The following is an 11137-nucleotide window of genomic DNA, read 5'->3' as shown; positions in this document are numbered from 1 at the left end:
ACAGCGGCTCTCCACACACTTTAGAACCGCCCCTGGGCTCCAGGCAGCTCGGCCTGAGTTTCTGAATTTCTCCCTTGACACTTTGCCATTTTTTCACCCTTTTTCTCATTTCATCCAGGGACACAGCGGCACTCCACAGACTTTACAGCCGCCCCTGGGCTCCAGGCAGCTCGGCATGGGTTTCTGCCTAGCTCCCTTGACACTTTGCCATTTTTCCACCCTTTTTCTCATTTCATCCAGGGACACAGCGGCTCTCCACAGACTTTGCAGCCGCCCCTGGGCTCCAGGACCCTAGGCATGGGTTTCTGCCTAGCTCCCTTGACACTTTGCCATTTTTTCACCCTTTTTCTCAATTCATCCAGGGACACAGCGGCTCTCCACACACTTTAGAACCGCCCCTGGGCTCCAGGCAGCTCGGCCTGAGTTTCTGAATTTCTCCCTTGACACTTTGCCATTTTTTCACCTTTTTTCTCATTTCATCCAGGGCAACAGCGGCTCTCCACAGACTTTCCCGCGGCCCCTGGGCTCCAGGACCCTAGGCATGGGTTTCTGCCTAGCTCCCTTGACACTTTGCCATTTTTTCACCCTTTTTCTCATTTCATCCAGGGACACAGCGGCTCTCACAGACTTTAGAACCGCCCCTGGGCTCCAGGACGCAAGGCATGGCTTACTCTCGCCCATTGACTTCAATGCATTTACTGCAACTCCTGCCTGTGTCCGCCAGAGGGCGTCTGGCTTAACAGCGGCTCTCCACGCTATTTCTATCCGCTTTGAGGCTCCAGGCAGCTCGGCCTGAGTTTCTGAATTTCTCCCTTGACACTTTGCCATTTTTTCACCTTTTTTCTCATTTCATCCAGGGACACAGCGGCTCTCCACAGACTTTGCAGCCGCCCCTGGGCTCCAGGCAGCTCGGCCTGGGTTTCTGAATTTCTCCCTTGACACTTTGCCATTTTTTCACCCATTTTCTCATTTCATCCAGGGACACAGCGGCACTCCACAGACTTTACAGCCGCCCCTGGGCTCCAGGCAGCTCGGCATGGGTTTCTGCCTAGCTCCCTTGACACTTTGCCATTTTTTCACCCTTTTTCTCAATTCATCCAGGGACACAGCGGCTCTCACAGACTTTAGAACCGCCCCTGGGCTCCAGGACCCTAGGCATGGGTTTCTGCCTAGCTCCCTTGACACTTTGCCATTTTTTCACCTTTTTTCTCATTTCATCCAGGGACACAGCGGCACTCCACAGACTTTACAGCCGCCCCTGGGCTCCAGGCAGCTCGGCCTGGGTTTCTGAATTTCTCCCTTGACACTTTGCCATTTTTTCACCTTTTTTCTCATTTCATCCAGGGACACAGCGGCTCTCCACAGACTTTGCAGCCGCCCCTGGGCTCCAGGACCCTAGGCATGGGTTTCTGAATTTTTCCCTTGACACTTTGCCATTTTTTCACCCTTTTTCTCATTTCATCCAGGGACACAGCGGCTCTCCACAGACTTTGCAGCCGCCCCTGGGCTCCAGGCAGCTCGGCCTGGGTTTCTGAATTTCTCCCTTGACACTTTGTTACTTTTTCACCTTTTTTCTCATTTCATCCAGGGACACAGCGGCTCTCCACAGACTTTCCCGCGGCCCCTGGGCTCCAGGACCCTAGGCATGGGTTTCTGCCTAGCTCCCTTGACACTTTGCCATTTTTCCACCTTTTTTCTCATTTCATCCAGGGACACAGCGGCTCTCCACAGACTTTGCAGCCGCCCCTGGGCTCCAGGCAGCTCGGCCTGGGTTTCTGAATTTCTCCCTTGACACTTTGCCATTTTTCCACCCTTTTTCTCATTTCATCCAGGGACACAGCGGCTCTCCACAGACTTTGCAGCCGCCCCTGGGCTCCAGGACCCTAGGCATGGGTTTCTGCCTAGCTCCCTTGACACTTTGCCATTTTTTCACCCTTTTTCTCAATTCATCCAGGGACACAGCGGCTCTCCACACACTTTAGAACCGCCCCTGGGCTCCAGGCAGCTCGGCCTGAGTTTCTGAATTTCTCCCTTGACACTTTGCCATTTTTTCACCCTTTTTCTCATTTCATCCAGGGACACAGCGGCACTCCACAGACTTTACAGCCGCCCCTGGGCTCCAGGCAGCTCGGCATGGGTTTCTGCCTAGCTCCCTTGACACTTTGCCATTTTTCCACCCTTTTTCTCATTTCATCCAGGGACACAGCGGCTCTCCACAGACTTTGCAGCCGCCCCTGGGCTCCAGGACCCTAGGCATGGGTTTCTGCCTAGCTCCCTTGACACTTTGCCATTTTTTCACCCTTTTTCTCAATTCATCCAGGGACACAGCGGCTCTCCACACACTTTAGAACCGCCCCTGGGCTCCAGGCAGCTCGGCCTGAGTTTCTGAATTTCTCCCTTGACACTTTGCCATTTTTTCACCTTTTTTCTCATTTCATCCAGGGCAACAGCGGCTCTCCACAGACTTTCCCGCGGCCCCTGGGCTCCAGGACCCTAGGCATGGGTTTCTGCCTAGCTCCCTTGACACTTTGCCATTTTTTCACCCTTTTTCTCATTTCATCCAGGGACACAGCGGCTCTCACAGACTTTAGAACCGCCCCTGGGCTCCAGGACGCAAGGCATGGCTTACTCTCGCCCATTGACTTCAATGCATTTACTGCAACTCCTGCCTGTGTCCGCCAGAGGGCGTCTGGCTTAACAGCGGCTCTCCACGCTATTTCTATCCGCTTTGAGGCTCCAGGCAGCTCGGCCTGAGTTTCTGAATTTCTCCCTTGACACTTTGCCATTTTTTCACCTTTTTTCTCATTTCATCCAGGGACACAGCGGCTCTCCACAGACTTTGCAGCCGCCCCTGGGCTCCAGGCAGCTCGGCCTGGGTTTCTGAATTTCTCCCTTGACACTTTGCCATTTTTTCACCCATTTTCTCATTTCATCCAGGGACACAGCGGCACTCCACAGACTTTACAGCCGCCCCTGGGCTCCAGGCAGCTCGGCATGGGTTTCTGCCTAGCTCCCTTGACACTTTGCCATTTTTTCACCCTTTTTCTCAATTCATCCAGGGACACAGCGGCTCTCACAGACTTTAGAACCGCCCCTGGGCTCCAGGACCCTAGGCATGGGTTTCTGCCTAGCTCCCTTGACACTTTGCCATTTTTTCACCTTTTTTCTCATTTCATCCAGGGACACAGCGGCACTCCACAGACTTTACAGCCGCCCCTGGGCTCCAGGCAGCTCGGCCTGGGTTTCTGAATTTCTCCCTTGACACTTTGCCATTTTTTCACCTTTTTTCTCATTTCATCCAGGGACACAGCGGCTCTCCACAGACTTTGCAGCCGCCCCTGGGCTCCAGGACCCTAGGCATGGGTTTCTGAATTTTTCCCTTGACACTTTGCCATTTTTTCACCCTTTTTCTCATTTCATCCAGGGACACAGCGGCTCTCCACAGACTTTGCAGCCGCCCCTGGGCTCCAGGCAGCTCGGCCTGGGTTTCTGAATTTCTCCCTTGACACTTTGTTACTTTTTCACCTTTTTTCTCATTTCATCCAGGGACACAGCGGCTCTCCACAGACTTTCCCGCGGCCCCTGGGCTCCAGGACCCTAGGCATGGGTTTCTGCCTAGCTCCCTTGACACTTTGCCATTTTTCCACCTTTTTTCTCATTTCATCCAGGGACACAGCGGCTCTCCACAGACTTTGCAGCCGCCCCTGGGCTCCAGGCAGCTCGGCCTGGGTTTCTGAATTTCTCCCTTGACACTTTGCCATTTTTCCACCCTTTTTCTCATTTCATCCAGGGACACAGCGGCTCTCCACAGACTTTGCAGCCGCCCCTGGGCTCCAGGACCCTAGGCATGGGTTTCTGCCTAGCTCCCTTGACACTTTGCCATTTTTTCACCCTTTTTCTCAATTCATCCAGGGACACAGCGGCTCTCCACACACTTTAGAACCGCCCCTGGGCTCCAGGCAGCTCGGCCTGAGTTTCTGAATTTCTCCCTTGACACTTTGCCATTTTTTCACCCTTTTTCTCATTTCATCCAGGGACACAGCGGCACTCCACAGACTTTACAGCCGCCCCTGGGCTCCAGGCAGCTCGGCATGGGTTTCTGCCTAGCTCCCTTGACACTTTGCCATTTTTCCACCCTTTTTCTCATTTCATCCAGGGACACAGCGGCTCTCCACAGACTTTGCAGCCGCCCCTGGGCTCCAGGACCCTAGGCATGGGTTTCTGCCTAGCTCCCTTGACACTTTGCCATTTTTTCACCCTTTTTCTCAATTCATCCAGGGACACAGCGGCTCTCCACACACTTTAGAACCGCCCCTGGGCTCCAGGCAGCTCGGCCTGAGTTTCTGAATTTCTCCCTTGACACTTTGCCATTTTTTCACCTTTTTTCTCATTTCATCCAGGGACACAGCGGCTCTCCACAGACTTTGCAGCCGCCCCTGGGCTCCAGGCAGCTCGGCCTGGGTTTCTGAATTTCTCCCTTGACACTTTGCCATTTTTTCACCCATTTTCTCATTTCATCCAGGGACACAGCGGCACTCCACAGACTTTACAGCCGCCCCTGGGCTCCAGGCAGCTCGGCATGGGTTTCTGCCTAGCTCCCTTGACACTTTGCCATTTTTCCACCCTTTTTCTCATTTCATCCAGGGACACAGCGGCTCTCACAGACTTTAGAACCGCCCCTGGGCTCCAGGCAGCTCGGCCTGAGTTTCTGAATTTCTCCCTTGACACTTTGCCATTTTTTCACCCTTTTTCTCATTTCATCCAGGGACACAGCGGCTCTCCACAGACTTTACAGCCGCCCCTGGGCTCCAGGACCCTAGGCATGGGTTTCTGAATTTCTCCCTTGACACTTTGCCATTTTTTCACCTTTTTTCTCATTTCATCCAGGGACACAGCGGCTCTCCACAGACTTTCCCGCGGCCCCTTGGCTCCAGGACCCTAGGCATGGGTTTCTGAATTTCTCCCTTGACACTTTGCCATTTTTTCACCTTTTTTCTCATTTCATCCAGGGCAACAGCGGCTCTCCACAGACTTTCCCGCGGCCCCTGGGCTCCAGGACCCTAGGCATGGGTTTCTGCCTAGCTCCCTTGACACTTTGCCATTTTTTCACCCTTTTTCTCATTTCATCCAGGGACACAGCGGCTCTCCACAGACTTTGCAGCCGCCCCTGGGCTCCAGGACCCTAGGCATGGGTTTCTGCCTAGCTCCCTTGACACTTTGCCATTTTTCCACCTTTTTTCTCATTTCATCCAGGGACACAGCGGCTCTCCACAGACTTTGCAGCCGCCCCTGGGCTCCAGGACCCTAGGCATGGGTTTCTGCCTAGCTCCCTTGACACTTTGCCATTTTTTCACCCTTTTTCTCATTTCATCCAGGGCAACAGCGGCTTTCCACAGACTTTGCAGCCGCCCCTGGGCTCCAGGACCCTAGGCATGGGTTTCTGCCTAGCTCCCTTGACACTTTGCCATTTTTTCACCCTTTTTCTCAATTCATCCAGGGACACAGCGGCTCTCCACACACTTTAGAACCGCCCCTGGGCTCCAGGCAGCTCGGCCTGAGTTTCTGAATTTCTCCCTTGACACTTTGCCATTTTTTCACCCTTTTTCTCAATTCATCCAGGGACACAGCGGCTCTCCACACACTTTAGAACCGCCCCTGGGCTCCAGGACCCTAGGCATGGGTTTCTGAATTTTTCCCTTGACACTTTGCCATTTTTTCACCCTTTTTCTCATTTCATCCAGGGACACAGCGGCTCTCCACAGACTTTCCCGCGGCCCCTGGGCTCCAGGACCGTAGGCATGGGTTTCTGCCTAGCTCCCTTGACACTTTGCCATTTTTTCACCTTTTTTCTCATTTCATCCAGGGACACAGCGGCTCTCCACAGACTTTGCATCCGCCCCTGGGCTCCAGGCAGCTCGGCCTGAGTTTCTGAATTTCTCCCTTGACACTTTGTTACTTTTTCACCTTTTTTCTCATTTCATCCAGGGACACAGCGGCTCTCCACAGACTTTCCCGCGGCCCCTGGGCTCCAGGACCCTAGGCATGGGTTTCTGCCTAGCTCCCTTGACACTTTGCCATTTTTTCACCTTTTTTCTCATTTCATCCAGGGCAACAGCGGCTCTCACAGACTTTAGAGCGGCCCCTGGGCTCCAGGACCCTAGGCATGGGTTTCTGCCTAGCTCCCTTGACACTTTGCCATTTTTTCACCTTTTTTCTCATTTCATCCAGGGACACAGCGGCTCTCCACAGACTTTACAGCCGCCCCTGGGCTCCAGGACCCTAGGCATGGGTTTCTGAATTTCTCCCTTGACACTTTGCCATTTTTTCACCTTTTTTCTCATTTCATCCAGGGCAACAGCGGCTCTCACATGCTTTAGAACCGCCCCTGGGCTCCAGGCAGCTCGGCCTGAGTTTCTGAATTTCTCCCTTGACACTTTGCCATTTTTCCACCCTTTTTCTCATTTCATCCAGGGCAACAGCGGCTCTCCACACACTTTAGAACCGCCCCTGGGCTCCAGGACGCAAGGCATGGGTTACTCTCGCCCATTGACTTCAATGCATTTACTGCAACTCCTGCCTGTGTCCGCCAGAGGGCGTCTGGCTTAACAGCGGCTCTCCACGCTATTTCTATCCGCTTTGAGGCTCCAGGCAGCTCGGCCTGGGTTTCTGAATTTCTCCCTTGACACTTTGTTACTTTTTCACCTTTTTTCTCATTTCATCCAGGGACACAGCGGCTCTCCACAGACTTTCCCGCGGCCCCTGGGCTCCAGGACCCTAGGCATGGGTTTCTGCCTAGCTCCCTTGACACTTTGCCATTTTTTCACCTTTTTTCTCATTTCATCCAGGGACACAGCGGCTCTCCACAGACTTTCCCGCGGCCCCTGGGCTCCAGGACCCTAGGCATGGGTTTCTGCCTAGCTCCCTTGACACTTTGCCATTTTTTCACCCTTTTTCTCATTTCATCCAGGGGCACAGCGGCTCTCCACAGACTTTCCCGCGGCCCCTGGGCTCCAGGCAGCTCGGCATGGGTTTCTGCCTAGCTCCCTTGACACTTTGCCATTTTTTCACCCTTTTTCTCATTTCATCCAGGGGCACAGCGGCTCTCCACAGACTTTCCCGCGGCCCCTGGGCTCCAGGACCCTAGGCATGGGTTTCTGCCTAGCTCCCTTGACACTTTGCCATTTTTTCACCTTTTTTCTCATTTCATCCAGGGACACAGCGGCTCTCCACAGACTTTCCCGCGGCCCCTGGGCTCCAGGACCCTAGGCATGGGTTTCTGCCTAGCTCCCTTGACACTTTGCCATTTTTTCACCCTTTTTCTCATTTCATCCAGGGGCACAGCGGCTCTCCACAGACTTTCCCGCGGCCCCTGGGCTCCAGGACCCTAGGCATGGGTTTCTGCCTAGCTCCCTTGACACTTTGCCATTTTTTCACCTTTTTTCTCATTTCATCCAGGGACACAGCGGCACTCCACAGACTTTACAGCCGCCCCTGGGCTCCAGGCAGCTCGGCCTGGGTTTCTGAATTTCTCCCTTGACACTTTGCCATTTTTTCACCTTTTTTCTCATTTCATCCAGGGACACAGCGGCTCTCCACAGACTTTGCAGCCGCCCCTGGGCTCCAGGACCCTAGGCATGGGTTTCTGAATTTTTCCCTTGACACTTTGCCATTTTTTCACCCTTTTTCTCATTTCATCCAGGGACACAGCGGCTCTCCACAGACTTTGCAGCCGCCCCTGGGCTCCAGGCAGCTCGGCCTGGGTTTCTGAATTTCTCCCTTGACACTTTGTTACTTTTTCACCTTTTTTCTCATTTCATCCAGGGACACAGCGGCTCTCCACAGACTTTCCCGCGGCCCCTGGGCTCCAGGACCCTAGGCATGGGTTTCTGCCTAGCTCCCTTGACACTTTGCCATTTTTCCACCTTTTTTCTCATTTCATCCAGGGACACAGCGGCTCTCCACAGACTTTGCAGCCGCCCCTGGGCTCCAGGCAGCTCGGCCTGGGTTTCTGAATTTCTCCCTTGACACTTTGCCATTTTTCCACCCTTTTTCTCATTTCATCCAGGGACACAGCGGCTCTCCACAGACTTTGCAGCCGCCCCTGGGCTCCAGGACCCTAGGCATGGGTTTCTGCCTAGCTCCCTTGACACTTTGCCATTTTTTCACCCTTTTTCTCAATTCATCCAGGGACACAGCGGCTCTCCACACACTTTAGAACCGCCCCTGGGCTCCAGGCAGCTCGGCCTGAGTTTCTGAATTTCTCCCTTGACACTTTGCCATTTTTTCACCCTTTTTCTCATTTCATCCAGGGACACAGCGGCACTCCACAGACTTTACAGCCGCCCCTGGGCTCCAGGCAGCTCGGCATGGGTTTCTGCCTAGCTCCCTTGACACTTTGCCATTTTTCCACCCTTTTTCTCATTTCATCCAGGGACACAGCGGCTCTCCACAGACTTTGCAGCCGCCCCTGGGCTCCAGGACCCTAGGCATGGGTTTCTGCCTAGCTCCCTTGACACTTTGCCATTTTTTCACCCTTTTTCTCAATTCATCCAGGGACACAGCGGCTCTCCACACACTTTAGAACCGCCCCTGGGCTCCAGGCAGCTCGGCCTGAGTTTCTGAATTTCTCCCTTGACACTTTGCCATTTTTTCACCCTTTTTCTCATTTCATCCAGGGACACAGCGGCACTCCACAGACTTTACAGCCGCCCCTGGGCTCCAGGCAGCTCGGCATGGGTTTCTGCCTAGCTCCCTTGACACTTTGCCATTTTTCCACCCTTTTTCTCATTTCATCCAGGGACACAGCGGCTCTCCACAGACTTTGCAGCCGCCCCTGGGCTCCAGGACCCTAGGCATGGGTTTCTGCCTAGCTCCCTTGACACTTTGCCATTTTTTCACCCTTTTTCTCATTTCATCCAGGGACACAGCGGCTCTCACAGACTTTAGAACCGCCCCTGGGCTCCAGGACCCTAGGCATGGGTTTCTGCCTAGCTCCCTTGACACTTTGCCATTTTTTCACCTTTTTTCTCATTTCATCCAGGGCAACAGCGGCTCTCCACAGACTTTCCCGCGGCCCCTGGGCTCCAGGACCCTAGGCATGGGTTTCTGCCTAGCTCCCTTGACACTTTGCCATTTTTTCACCCTTTTTCTCATTTCATCCAGGGACACAGCGGCTCTCACAGACTTTAGAACCGCCCCTGGGCTCCAGGACGCAAGGCATGGCTTACTCTCGCCCATTGACTTCAATGCATTTACTGCAACTCCTGCCTGTGTCCGCCAGAGGGCGTCTGGCTTAACAGCGGCTCTCCACGCTATTTCTATCCGCTTTGAGGCTCCAGGCAGCTCGGCCTGAGTTTCTGAATTTCTCCCTTGACACTTTGCCATTTTTTCACCTTTTTTCTCATTTCATCCAGGGACACAGCGGCTCTCCACAGACTTTGCAGCCGCCCCTGGGCTCCAGGCAGCTCGGCCTGGGTTTCTGAATTTCTCCCTTGACACTTTGCCATTTTTTCACCCATTTTCTCATTTCATCCAGGGACACAGCGGCACTCCACAGACTTTACAGCCGCCCCTGGGCTCCAGGCAGCTCGGCATGGGTTTCTGCCTAGCTCCCTTGACACTTTGCCATTTTTTCACCCTTTTTCTCAATTCATCCAGGGACACAGCGGCTCTCACAGACTTTAGAACCGCCCCTGGGCTCCAGGACCCTAGGCATGGGTTTCTGCCTAGCTCCCTTGACACTTTGCCATTTTTTCACCTTTTTTCTCATTTCATCCAGGGACACAGCGGCACTCCACAGACTTTACAGCCGCCCCTGGGCTCCAGGCAGCTCGGCCTGGGTTTCTGAATTTCTCCCTTGACACTTTGCCATTTTTTCACCTTTTTTCTCATTTCATCCAGGGACACAGCGGCTCTCCACAGACTTTGCAGCCGCCCCTGGGCTCCAGGACCCTAGGCATGGGTTTCTGAATTTTTCCCTTGACACTTTGCCATTTTTTCACCCTTTTTCTCATTTCATCCAGGGACACAGCGGCTCTCCACAGACTTTGCAGCCGCCCCTGGGCTCCAGGCAGCTCGGCCTGGGTTTCTGAATTTCTCCCTTGACACTTTGTTACTTTTTCACCTTTTTTCTCATTTCATCCAGGGACACAGCGGCTCTCCACAGACTTTCCCGCGGCCCCTGGGCTCCAGGACCCTAGGCATGGGTTTCTGCCTAGCTCCCTTGACACTTTGCCATTTTTCCACCTTTTTTCTCATTTCATCCAGGGACACAGCGGCTCTCCACAGACTTTGCAGCCGCCCCTGGGCTCCAGGCAGCTCGGCCTGGGTTTCTGAATTTCTCCCTTGACACTTTGCCATTTTTCCACCCTTTTTCTCATTTCATCCAGGGACACAGCGGCTCTCCACAGACTTTGCAGCCGCCCCTGGGCTCCAGGACCCTAGGCATGGGTTTCTGCCTAGCTCCCTTGACACTTTGCCATTTTTTCACCCTTTTTCTCAATTCATCCAGGGACACAGCGGCTCTCCACACACTTTAGAACCGCCCCTGGGCTCCAGGCAGCTCGGCCTGAGTTTCTGAATTTCTCCCTTGACACTTTGCCATTTTTTCACCCTTTTTCTCATTTCATCCAGGGACACAGCGGCACTCCACAGACTTTACAGCCGCCCCTGGGCTCCAGGCAGCTCGGCATGGGTTTCTGCCTAGCTCCCTTGACACTTTGCCATTTTTCCACCCTTTTTCTCATTTCATCCAGGGACACAGCGGCTCTCCACAGACTTTGCAGCCGCCCCTGGGCTCCAGGACCCTAGGCATGGGTTTCTGCCTAGCTCCCTTGACACTTTGCCATTTTTTCACCCTTTTTCTCAATTCATCCAGGGACACAGCGGCTCTCCACACACTTTAGAACCGCCCCTGGGCTCCAGGACCCTAGGCATGGGTTTCTGAATTTTTCCGTTGACACTTTGCCATTTTTTCACCCTTTTTCTCATTTCATCCAGGGACACAGCGGCTCTCGTAAACGGCAGCACCGCGCCCTGCCCGGAACTCCCCCCGCCCTGAGCGGGAGGCCCGCGACACCCGGGCATCGCCGGCGAGTTACCGAGGGGTGGAACCGGGGGCAAGGCGGACGCCGAAACC

The sequence above is a fragment of the Dunckerocampus dactyliophorus genome, unplaced genomic scaffold (assembly GCF_027744805.1).
Source record: "Dunckerocampus dactyliophorus isolate RoL2022-P2 unplaced genomic scaffold, RoL_Ddac_1.1 HiC_scaffold_31, whole genome shotgun sequence".
NCBI classification, from domain to species: domain Eukaryota; kingdom Metazoa; phylum Chordata; class Actinopteri; order Syngnathiformes; family Syngnathidae; genus Dunckerocampus; species Dunckerocampus dactyliophorus.
This window is presented reverse-complemented; position numbering follows the sequence as displayed.